The following is a 12,248-nucleotide window of genomic DNA, read 5'->3' on the forward strand; positions in this document are numbered from 1 at the left end:
TTTAGAACCTTTTCCTTTGTGAACCAATGGCTAGAGTTGAACTTGACACCACTTCTGCAGGAAGAAGCTGGAGTGCTGTTACTTTAACATTTCTCTATACAGTACACTCTGTTTAAGTAAAAGAAGACAGTTAAGTAAGTTTTGGTCGATTCCCAAAGGATCATCTTGCTAACTTTCCTCCAAATCCTTAGGTCAGTCTTGTGTGTGTTGGTATGATAAGTAATGGATTATAATGAGTGGAATGGAGTGAAATGTGTGACAAAAAATTCATTTGCAAGATCAGCCATAAAATGTTGAGGGCTGCTCTGATTAGCATTCAGTGACTGTCTGAGATATTGTTATTTCCCTGTATTTAAAATCAGGAAATAACTGTTGGTGAATGTTGATTTATTAATGGCAACCCCTGCTAGTGAACTGGATAGGGTGGAGGAAGTGAGTAATCTATTTATGGAACTTTCAAATGGATCTGCTTAGGCTATGCTAGAAACTTCACTTCCAGCCATTAAACCAGTGGAGTAGAAAATAGACACATTTGGACGAGAAATAGTAAAAAGCTGGATATAGCAAAGAAATGGATTAAAACTGTATAGCAGATGTCTCAGGACTCCCATGATATGGTAGATGAACTAAAACAGCTCTTTCAGGGGCTCTAATGTAAGAGAAAATCTTTTTGCATGCAGAAATGGAAACTTGGAAAATGTGGTCAAAAAGTACAACTGATAGGAATGTTGCTCTCCCCTTGGTATTGAGAGGAAACAAGTAGAGGGGAGCTAAAAATGATGTTATTATCTTCATTTCCATTAACATAGATCCCGTGGATCAGATTAGGAGATACTTCTGAATCCCTTCAAATGCTTCTTTTCCAGTTGTTCAAGTAAGGGATGGGGAAAAAACAAAATAAACTAAATTCTGATAGAAAGATGTGAGTGGATAAGAATGCTTGTAAATGTAGACCTTGGAGAATAAGAACATAAATTTTAATTGTCTTATTATGTCTAAGTCTGCCCAAGACAGAAAGAAAATATTAAAATTAAGCTTCCAGTCAATCTTGTTAAAATTCTCCAATCTCAATTTTATGACACGGTTAAGAATACAGAGATTATTCTTGATACAAGATGCATACACCTCTGTGACTGGAAGTTCTTACATTACCAAGAACAAATCTATATCAGCAATTAAATTTGTTGGTGTTTGATTCGTTTGTTATTTATTGAACACTCAACACACATCCAGTGCTGTATAAAACACAGAGGGATAAATAGTTATTGACCAAGCAAGATACAATTGAAGGGCCCGATCTTTAGCTTTGAGCATGTGAGTAGTTTCACGGAAGTCAATGGGACTAGTTATTTGCTTGAAGTTAAGCATAAGCATAAATTTTTACCACAATAGGACCTAAATTACAGCACAGTTCAAATGCACAATATATATACCGGATGAAAAGGTAAAGTCTTCAAGCATGGCAGATGCCTGTGTTTTTTTGGGTGGGGGGCCAAGATGGGAGTCATGAACATATATTTCTTCAGTGGATTATATATTCATAGATTCAGATTTTTAAGGCCAAAAGGCACCAGTCTGACCATCTGAATAACATTGGACATAGGACTACCCTGAATTAGTTCTTGCTTGGTAAATTGTTCCAATGGTTAATCACCCTTACTTAAACATTTGCACCTTATTTCCAATCTGAATTTGTCTATCATATTTCAGCCACTGGATCTTGTTATACCTTCGTCTGCTAGATTAAAGGGCCCTCTATTATCAATTTCAGTTTCTCAGATAGGTTCTTATAGACTGTAATCAAGTCACCCCTTAACCTTCTCTTTAATAAACTAAACAGATTGATCTCTTAAGTCTATTCACTATAAAGCAGGTTTTCCAATTCTTTAATCATTCTTCTGGCTCTTCTCTGAATCCTCTTCAATTTATCAACATTCTCCTTGAAATGTGGAAATCAGAACTGGACAGTGTCAAACACAGAGGTAATAAAAGTTCTCTACTCCTACTCAATATTCCCGTTTTTATATCCAAGGATCACATTAGTCCTTTTGGCTGCAGTGCTTCACTGGGAACTCACATTCAGCTGATTATCCACCACAACGCCCAAGTCAGAGTCAGCACTTCCCAGGATAGATCCTGCCATCCTGTATTCTTTGTTCCTAAATGTATGGCTTTACTTTTGGCAATACTGATATACATATTGTTTGCTTGTGCCCAGCTAACTTATATATTACTCTATATCAGTGACCTGTGATTTTCATTATTTACCACTCCCCCAATTCTTGTATCAGCTGCAAACTTTGCAGTAATGATTTTGTTTTCCTTCATGTCATATTGAATAAAATGTTAAATAGCATAGTACCAACAACCAGTTCCTGCTAGAAATGCACCCTACGATGATTTAGATCATTCTAATTTTTTAATCAAAATGCCATGCAGTACCAACTCAAATGTCTTACAGAAGTCTAAGTATACCAACACTGTTACCTTTATAAACCAATCTCAGAAAATATAAAATTAGTTTGACAAGATCTATTTTCTGTAAACACATGTTGATTGGCATTAATTATTCTACCCTCCTTTTATTCTTTACTAATCAAACCTCTTATCAGCTCTTCCACAATTTTGCTTGGGATCAATTGTCACGCTGACAGGCCTGTAATAACTTGATCATTTTGTTTATCTTTTTTAAATACTGGCACTATATTAACTTTCTTCCAGTCCTCTGGAACTTTCCCAGTGTTCCAACATTTATGAAAGAGCAACATTAACAGCCAAAAGAGCTCCTTGGACAGCTCTTTTAAAACTCTTGGATTCAACTTATCCAGACCCCCTGATTGAAAAATTTTAGTAGCCACTATAGCAGCTGGTTAGCATCCTCCTTAGTTACTGCTGGACTGGAAATATTTCATCATCATCATACGATATGAATACATCCTCCTTTATTGAATACTTGTCTTTTCTGCATCATTATTGACAATTCCGCCTTTTCTAGACAGTAGTGGAATACCATTATAAGTCTTAAAAACTCCTTCTTACTATCCTTAACTCTACCACCCATGCATTTCTTCTTCTGAACTCTTGCTTCCTTTATCAATTTTCTACAGTTTCTAGACATTAGTTCACTTTAATTGCAATCAACTTCCTGTAGTACTAATATAAAATACTGAATAAGTATTTTTAGAAGAGTGTTTTTGCCAGTTGAGGATAGCATGCCTCCAGCACACTCCTCTTCACTCTCTAAACTAGGGGCTACAGGAGTGTGGCATAGGAGTTGTCTATACCCGTTCTAAACCTGCTGTGGAGATGTGGACTCTTTGCATTACTAGCGGCTACCCTCTCTCCCATATGTGATACAAAGTAAAAAACACAAAACACCTCCAGGAAGCACAAACAAATAATCATTGTTATTTTCCTGCATTACCAACTGTCTCACTTGAAAGCTTGAAGATACTGAAGTGCTTGAAGGAAGATCTGTTTCCTCAGTTGTACTTGTATGGAAAGCACTGATATAGTTTTCCAGACACTCAAGAAATCAACAACCATTTGCAAGTATAGGGTTGTGGGATTGGTTCCAATTCCATAGCAAATTAGTCCATAAACTCAGAAAATAAACAAGCAGATTACTATAATAAATCTCTTATCCTAAGAGTTTATAATGAAAAGGTGACAGAGTATGGGGGAAGTATTGCAATGCTACAATCTCTTGTAAGAGCCCCATGGCTACAATGCCTTTGACCCCTGCCTCTGTAACTAGCTTCAGGACTGCTCAAACAACAACAAAGCAATACACAATCTGGAAGGAACCACTGGCAGACATAGTGTATCCGGTATTCATGTATCCGGTATTCAGTTTATATAGCAAAGCTGATGAGTGTAAAGATATCGCCTGACAAACTAGACATTATTCCAAGCGTTCTAGCAACAAACAAGCTGACAATTGAAATGCTATGAAAGGCTCTATTAAATGTTTTAGTATAAAATGCTTTTCCATTCATATGTCCAATACTAACAAAAGCATTTTTCTTTCTTTCTGTCTGGGTAGGATGATCCAGATTTTGTGACTGACAGAAGTTTGTATCTGCAGGAGTATTCGAGCATAAAATTGGTGTCCACGCAATCCCAATCAAAAGCAGCTGGTCCCCAGAAAGCACATGGTGTTCATATGATGAAGGTCTTAGTTGCAACATATATAGATGCAATAAAAAAAAGGATTTTATTGCACATTCATGATCAATTGATGTACATATAAATTATTGTAATTTTATGTTACCATTTGACTACACTGAAAAAGAAAGAAAAGTACTTCTACACACAATCAAAAGAGAATCTATTGTTTCTCAAATTACCATTAAGCTCAAATGCAAAAATGGCACTACCATCTGCGGAATGCTGATAACATTTTGTGCTGCAATTAATTATGGATGGCTTAAAGTATGGAAAAGTCAAAGCATAGGTGATTTAAAGTCAAGGATGTTGGGGCTTGATCAAATATGGCTAATTTGGGTCATTATACTGAATTTTCCAAGAATGTAATCAAGAAGCTATATAATTGTTCATCCATAATCTGTAATTCTCTGGCAAGTAATGATAGCATCTATGAAACAATGTGCCACTTGCTCTGTTGGTGCAAGGCTATATCTAAAGCTTTTACTTTGAAAATAACATTTAAAAAGGCAGCCACCTAATGTGGGATTTTCAAAGCTGCCTAGGGGGTTGAGATGCCCAATCCTATTAAAATTAATGAGAATTGGGCATCCAGATCCCCTAGCTCGATCTAAATCTCTGACCCTTAATGTATAAATTACCAAGCAATTATACAGAAAGACTCACATCTTATTCCAAGCATACAACTCTGGTTTCCCCTATCCAAAATATGTGAACCAATGAGGTCATATGAACTAGAAATGCCTAAAAGATTCAGACTTTAAAATCAACAGTGGTATAATGATCTGTACCAACATATGGACTTGTGAAGGAAGAGAAATATGTAGCAGTGATCTCTACAAGCCTGGACACAGCATGCAGTCCATTAATGCTGATCTGCCTTAAATGACTGAAATAGTACTTAGACATTATATGTTAAAATCACAGCATGCTTCATGATACAACAAAGTATGATGAAACAAAGTATTGTTAATTTATATAACCATGTACTGCACTGTACTGTCTTTTGGGAATTAGAATATTAAAGAATTTTATCTATTTGTAGGTGTATTCACAGTCTATAATATTTTGGCAAATTTTATACTTGAATTGTACAATAAACTGCTCTGAATCCAATAGTAGATTTCAGTTAGTATAAAATACTATTATGAATTTGAGATATATTAAACATTTATATCATCATTACAAGTATTAGGACTGCTATAAATTCAATTTATGTTCTTTAGTTAAGAGAAAGATTACATAAAAAGCTGCTATGCTGCTAAAATGCTAAAGTAGAGGAGTTGTCTATAACTACTTGTAAGACATCATGAAAAAATTAATATGCTTTCTTCTGGGTTTCTTATGAGAGGAAAATTTAGTATGGTTGATCTTTGAACAATAGATTATATACTCTAATGTACACAAATGAATGGTTGCTGAAAAGTCCAATGTTAATTATACCAATGTCACTAAGAACAGAAATCCAATGATTCAAAATTTGAGGACTCTTTCATAAACTATCAATCCTATCCACTATTGATATAAGTGGGAAACAGATGCTTGTAGTAAAAATGAAGTCACAGAGAAATGAGAGGGAGATCAAATGAGAGCAGCAAGAAGAAATTGGCTGTCCTTTTCTAATGGGAGCCCTTTTCCAGGCCAGGTCCTGGAGATGAATCACAAATGCAGCTCTGCATATATCTGGAATACACATGGATTTGACTATTTTCAGCCATAATATAAATGTATTAGACAAGGAGAGCTCACTCAGGGAATTTGAAAAAGGAGTAGTCAATCAGCATTATAAACATACCAGGGCAAGCAACACAATGTCTATATTTCATTTCCTGAAATTTTCAAATGAATTCACTGTGATAGTGGTTGCACAACTTGTGACACGTTCTCAGGGCTCCCAAAACTATGGGTGACGTGATTACCTCTCTGCCTTAGGAAAAGAACACCTGTACATATATCTCACAATGCTTACGGTGATCAGTATGATACAAACTCTCATTTGATACTTTATACAACATTCTTCACCAATGAATACTATGACAACAATGTGTTAAGTGTAGTAAGTACATCAGGCCTGATCGACTTCTTGTTTCACGTCAATAAAACCTTTTGCCAGCTGGCATTGAGGGGTCCTTAGCGTTATACACCTATTATATTCGCTGTCCATTAACTTCCGTCTGACTAAGTTTCTCTCACACAAACAGTTGTGGATGGTGAATTTTAAGTTTGCATACTTTGCAAGCTTGCAATTCAAACTAGAAAGAGGATTCTGCAATTCACACAGACGAAGACTTGACTGCAGACTTTACAGGTAGAACTCTACACTACTAATTAGTTTGTGTGACTGTGATGAGAAAGAGTTGAAATTTATAGTCTGCAACTAGTCAATACATTCTTACTTGGAATGACGTTTTGGCCAACGCGTATATGTCTTAGAATGGAGAGGATTTACAATTTTTCAGCAATTCCTTAATCCTGTGCATCTCTTGCCAACTTCTCCTAAACTGTTTCCTCTCCCTCAGAAATTCATAGGCCATCTATTCTTATTAGAAAGGTTATGTTTATCCAGTAAGAAACAGTACCAGCAGATTTATGACCAATCATAGCTAACCAACATAGCTCAAATTTTAATATTCCAGCATCAAATACTGAAAGACGGTCCACGGTTGAGTAAAAATACTCAAATTTGTCAAGGAAATTTGAACAACAAATCTGAGGAAACTGCAGTTTTGGTCACAGACATTTTGTGAGCCGAAAAAGATTTACTCAGCAAATAAATTATGAATTGTTTGTTCAGCTTGAATTGTTACTTAATCATTGTCACTCTCTCCATCACATACTATATAAATCAGAGGGACAACTGGGTAATTTGAGAAGTTAACTAGTTTTACTTCTAGAAAAATGATTTATTGCACTGGATGCAAGGTTACCCATTGCAACAGCGCCACCGGACATACTGGGTGTTGAGAACTCAGTTTCTCAGCCCTCTACACCAAATTCAGCCTTAGTGTAATTGGATGAAATTACAATGAAGTCAGTGGAGCTGTACCTGCTTACATCAGATCTGAATTCAGTTTCTAATTTCTAAGACCTTTCAGCATGGAAAATATCTTCCAGGCTAGGTGTGCAGATTGCCTGGATAGGTCTGACCCACAGGGAAATGATTAGAAAAGATCAAGCTATCCAAAGACAATGGAGCCTAAATATGGCACAAGGAGAAAACCAGGTAAAGCCAGAATCTACAGTTTCACGTTTTCTTGTATTTCAGCAGAAAGATGCAAAGAAGCAATTTGAAAGTGCAGGCAAAAGACACTTAGCAGTTTGATCAATCAGATTCTCACCAATAATGTTTCTTACTGTAATGCAATATGAATCACATGTCTGTGTGATGGCAATAGTGTATGTTCCAAGGCTTCTTTTCATAATTGAAAACCAGTGCAAATCCGAATCTCAATAAACCCATGGAATTTTCACAAAGGAATATGCTAGGAGAGTGCTGGGTAAATCTTTTAGGCACAATATATAAAAATGAAACAGATAGTTGCTGGAATACAGCTGTTGTGGCATTTCTGTCATCTCGTCTCTACTTTTTGACATCTCCTCTTCCTGTTATCACTCTCTCTTCCTCTAAGTTTTCCCCCAGTCACCTCCTCTTTCCAAGTTCCTCATATTCCCCTTACTCTTTCAGCCTACCTCCTTGTCTCCCATCCAATACATCAGCACTTCGTTGCACCAGATGCTGAACGGGCTCACCTATGTCACCTGGATTCCATTTAAGAATTGTGCACGCTGGATTGAAATTGGGTGCCATTTCAGGCCCAACTGCCATCTGTTCATCATAAATGTCCTGTTATTTGAGGATTTTCTCAGTTTTCCAATAAATCCATTTATTAAAGGCTTATACAAGTCTGCTAATAATTGACAGATTCATTCAGCAAAAAATTGTAGCTTCCTTTAACCCTTCATATGATGTATAATCCCAACTTCCCTAAACTTTCTCACCCATAGTGTCAGCGTTTTGCTTCAGATTCTCACATATTATTTTTTCTAATGTTTTCCCATCAGCACCCTAAAGCTTAAAAGAATGTGTATCAACCTGTTCCCCTATATACGTGAGAAGATAATGTATTATGCCGCACCTCTGTGAGCAGCAAAGCATCTTCAGATCATATCTATTGTGCTAGAAAAAAAAGGATATATATACACACACACACAGACACACACCATGGCTTATAGAATACTTTTTCTGTTCTCCTAAATAAACTTTTGTTCTGCTTTTAGAGAAGTGTTCGGAATATTGTACTTTAATGGGAATTTTGAGGATCTGGGCCTAAGTCCCAAGGCATTTAGGCATTGAGATTCAATTGAAATCAATGGAAGATGGGTACTTAAATACCCCTGAGGATCTGGGCCTAACTGTATAACATCCAGAAACAACATAGAAACTGCTGATCTCTGTGCGTGGAAGCTCTGTCAATGACTGTCACATTTTCAATGGCCTATTTCGCTGTATTGATATCAGATGCTGGACACAACCACGAGTTATGTGTGGCCTGCAATGTATGGAGACAGAGGAAGATGAAGCAACACTCAAATTCTCTGATGGGTAGAACAAAGAATCTGACCCTATGCCTTCAGGACTTGATTTATATGAGCATATTTATGTGGATCTATGTCTATATGTGTGGAAAATATGCATTTTTGTCACCTCTCAACCATTCCACAGATTCAGCAGAGGGAAGGAATCTTAAGTGCTGGTTTCCGTATCAGTGTAAATTTAGTATCACCGAAGTTCCAATACGTTGAAAGCAGGGATATTTTCCTTTCAAATTGTTGTGATTGTCAGTACATCCAAAGAATCTCAGTCATTTAGAGCAACTAGCTGAAGCCTCCCATTGATTTTAAAAGTTTTTCAGATAGGTTAAGATATTAGTGACCTTCACAAAATGAGCAAAATGTCCCCAGATCTTGCTTTCCACCCTTAGTATGCAGTGCCATCATTTGTCCAAGATTTTAAGCTGTGCGCCTTGTATGGTAAGATGCATAGTCACCATTATTTATTGCACTAAGACATGTTGACACCACTGCCTGACAAAATACTTTCGGGAGAAGCAACATAACAAATTGCTGCTTCAGCTCCTGCATCAGGTTGTATATTATGTGGTCTTTTTCACAATCTTTATTGCATGGCACTGCAGGTTTCCTGATGTGGGTATTGCACAGGGTAAGCAGAACCAGTGAACTGAAATCTTGACCAATGTGCTATGACTGACATGTAATCCACCATTTAACCACTGTTGTATATGATGTATTAGTGGTGATGTGAACATGACCCCTTCTCAGCTTACTTGAGATCATGCATTAATCTTCTGTGTACCGCTTCATAAAGTTGTAGAAAAATACTATTTCCAAATGACCATGTGAGGAGGAACTAGTAATGGAGGTTACTCAAAATCATGGACTGTATAAGAAATTAGTGAAACCATATGGAATAGCAACACATTCAGCTCAGTGATGTGAATCTCAGTGTACAAGCTTTTTATGGCCACCATTCTCAGAATACATATATGTGGTGCACAAGACTCTCTTTGCCTTTCATAAAATATTTGTATTCAGAAGAGTTCTATGAAGCCCGCGTGGGATGGAGGGCAACTGAAAAGAAAATTCATATAATCCTGCAGATAATGAGTCCAGATAGTCCTGCTTTTGCCAGGAAATGTCAGTCACTTGGCTACCCAAAATCTCTGCACTGTGTTTCCTTTGCTACTGCAGATGATGTTTTCTATATACATTGTGTTTAAATAAGAAGGTTCAAAGTTCTGCTCTCAGTTACGCCAATAGAAATCCAGAGTACAGAACTGGGCTCCAAATGCCCAGAGGTGATCCTTCTTTTGGCTGATACATTTTAGGGGTGACAGAAGAGCAAGCTTCGTGAGTTTTTGTTTGCATCGTATCTCTAAATGTCAACAGTTACAGAGTTTGTAATATTTCGTGAAAATAATTCTATCATTATATTTGTGATTTTTTTCCAGTTGATCTTAATGCATTTCCTGCTGCCATGGTTTCTGGTTTGTTGGCATCATGCCAGCATCCCTTGAAACAGATTCTTCCTCGGCAGAGGTACTTTTACAATCAGATCTTTCAATCAGCATTTTCTCTTTTTCTTCCTTCTCCTTTCCAAGACTTCATGACCAATCCCTATTTTCACACTAATCTGATATTATCCTAACAACATGGTCCTCAGTATTGCAAACAGTTATACATACAGAACGTCAGTTCTGTGAGTAGCATGGCTGAACTCATTGGTACTTCTCACATGAGTAAACTTACAGAAATACTTAGGGGGTTGCGGGTTTGGGGCCATGGATAGGACTTTGGCATATCAGGGTAACGTAATTAAAATTAAATCACTGGAATGGCCCCAGTGGCAAAGATAGTACAGAATGCTCAAACAACCACCAAAGGCATATTGTTCTCATAGGATATACACCTAATTTATGGAATGTCTCCAGCAAGTTATAAATGAGATCTGAACGTGAAAGGAACTTCTCCCCAGGCCAGTGCTTCCCTCTGCAGTTTTCTTTCTTGTATGCTGATATAATCACAGATTCAAAATACTGAGTTCAGATATACAGCAGATCATAAAACCTGTCAGGGACCTGACTGAAAGCCCCATAAAGTCAATGGAAAGATTCACACTGATTTTGATGTGCTTTGGATCATCCTCTGAACAAATGTCTGCCTCAGCTAAACAAAACAAAAGAATGCAGGCAAAACTTTTTAACAATTAAAAGTTACAACTTTAAAATATTTAACTTTTGTCTTCCTCCCTTGTCTATTAGAAATCTGTCATGATCATTTATAAAGCAATAAGTCAGTCCTTCACACAAAACTCACTCTCGACATATCAACAGAATAGCCAGTTCACTAACAAGTAAGAGAAACCCAACATTTAAAACTATGGTTAAATTTTAGTTTAGTTTTGTATTTTTTGTAACTATGTTTCAGTACTCCCCTTCCTTCCCCGCACTGTTCCACAATTATTAATGCTTTTAGGGTCACTAAAAAATTGGCTACATTCAGTATTAGAAAAATCTCATGATGCCCCAGGAAGCCCTTTATAGGCGCCCCTTATGCCAAGTTCAGACATATGACAAGTCTGAAAAAACCCACCTTGATTTTTGAACCACAATTATAACATGAGTTTCCACATAACACACATACTGCCTTTACCATATGTCTTCCGGCAAAGACCTTACAAAAAGAATTAAATGCGTGTTTATATGATACTTATATTTTTGTTGTAACTCTTTCAATTGTTTGTACATTTCTATTTACAACACCAGAGCCATTGACACAGGAGAATTTGTTCCAGATGAGCAGCTCTCAGCAGCAACACCAAAATATTATACATTATTTGCTCATCATGCATTATTTTTTCCTGCAAGACTTTGTGTATGCATCTCATGAGTTGCATACAGTACGTATGTTGCACAGAAATATAAGCGCAATTATTTCTTGTGAACAACTAAAACTATCTTCTTTAAACTTACATCCTTCCTTTGAAATTTCCAATACAGTAGCCTATATTTTAAATGCCAGGTTAATTGAATCCCATTGACTTCACCTGATACTTGCATGGGTTTTGTTTGCAAGGAAAAAACCTAATCCCCAAGCAATAATTTAAAGAATATTATTTCAGTATGAAGACTCAGTTTAGCAGAATAATTGGCATCAATAACACTTACCTGTTTATGTGGAGTAGAGGTTATACAGCTATTACCCAGCCCAAAATCATGCACTTTAAATAATAATGCAATGCTTGAAATTTATGACAGTATGTCTTTTACCAACAATGCTTTTATCAGAGGCTTCTAGACACAATTAGTGCAATTTGCTGCATTGTTTGTAGTTAAAACAAATGTGCCATAGGTAATTATGTAGAGAGAGACATTGCATACAAACTACAAGATTTAGAGCAGTTCGTATTTAATAGTTCATTTGCCATAAATATTACTTGAGTCGTATGTATGCATTCTAGCCTAAAAGAATGGCAAGCCTCTTTTCACAAAAGAGAAGTCAGT

General features: G+C 36.6%; 1 protein-coding gene across 4 annotated transcripts in view; it reads right to left on the reverse strand.

Moving 5' to 3' along the window:
- The window catches only part of ZNF385D (zinc finger protein 385D), a 622,231-nt gene that overhangs the window by 70,515 nt on the left and 539,468 nt on the right, over nt 1–12,248 (reverse strand). The window lies entirely within an intron of this gene.

The sequence above is a fragment of the Trachemys scripta genome, chromosome 2 (genome assembly GCF_013100865.1).
Source record: "Trachemys scripta elegans isolate TJP31775 chromosome 2, CAS_Tse_1.0, whole genome shotgun sequence".
Taxonomy (NCBI): Eukaryota; Metazoa; Chordata; order Testudines; family Emydidae; genus Trachemys; species Trachemys scripta.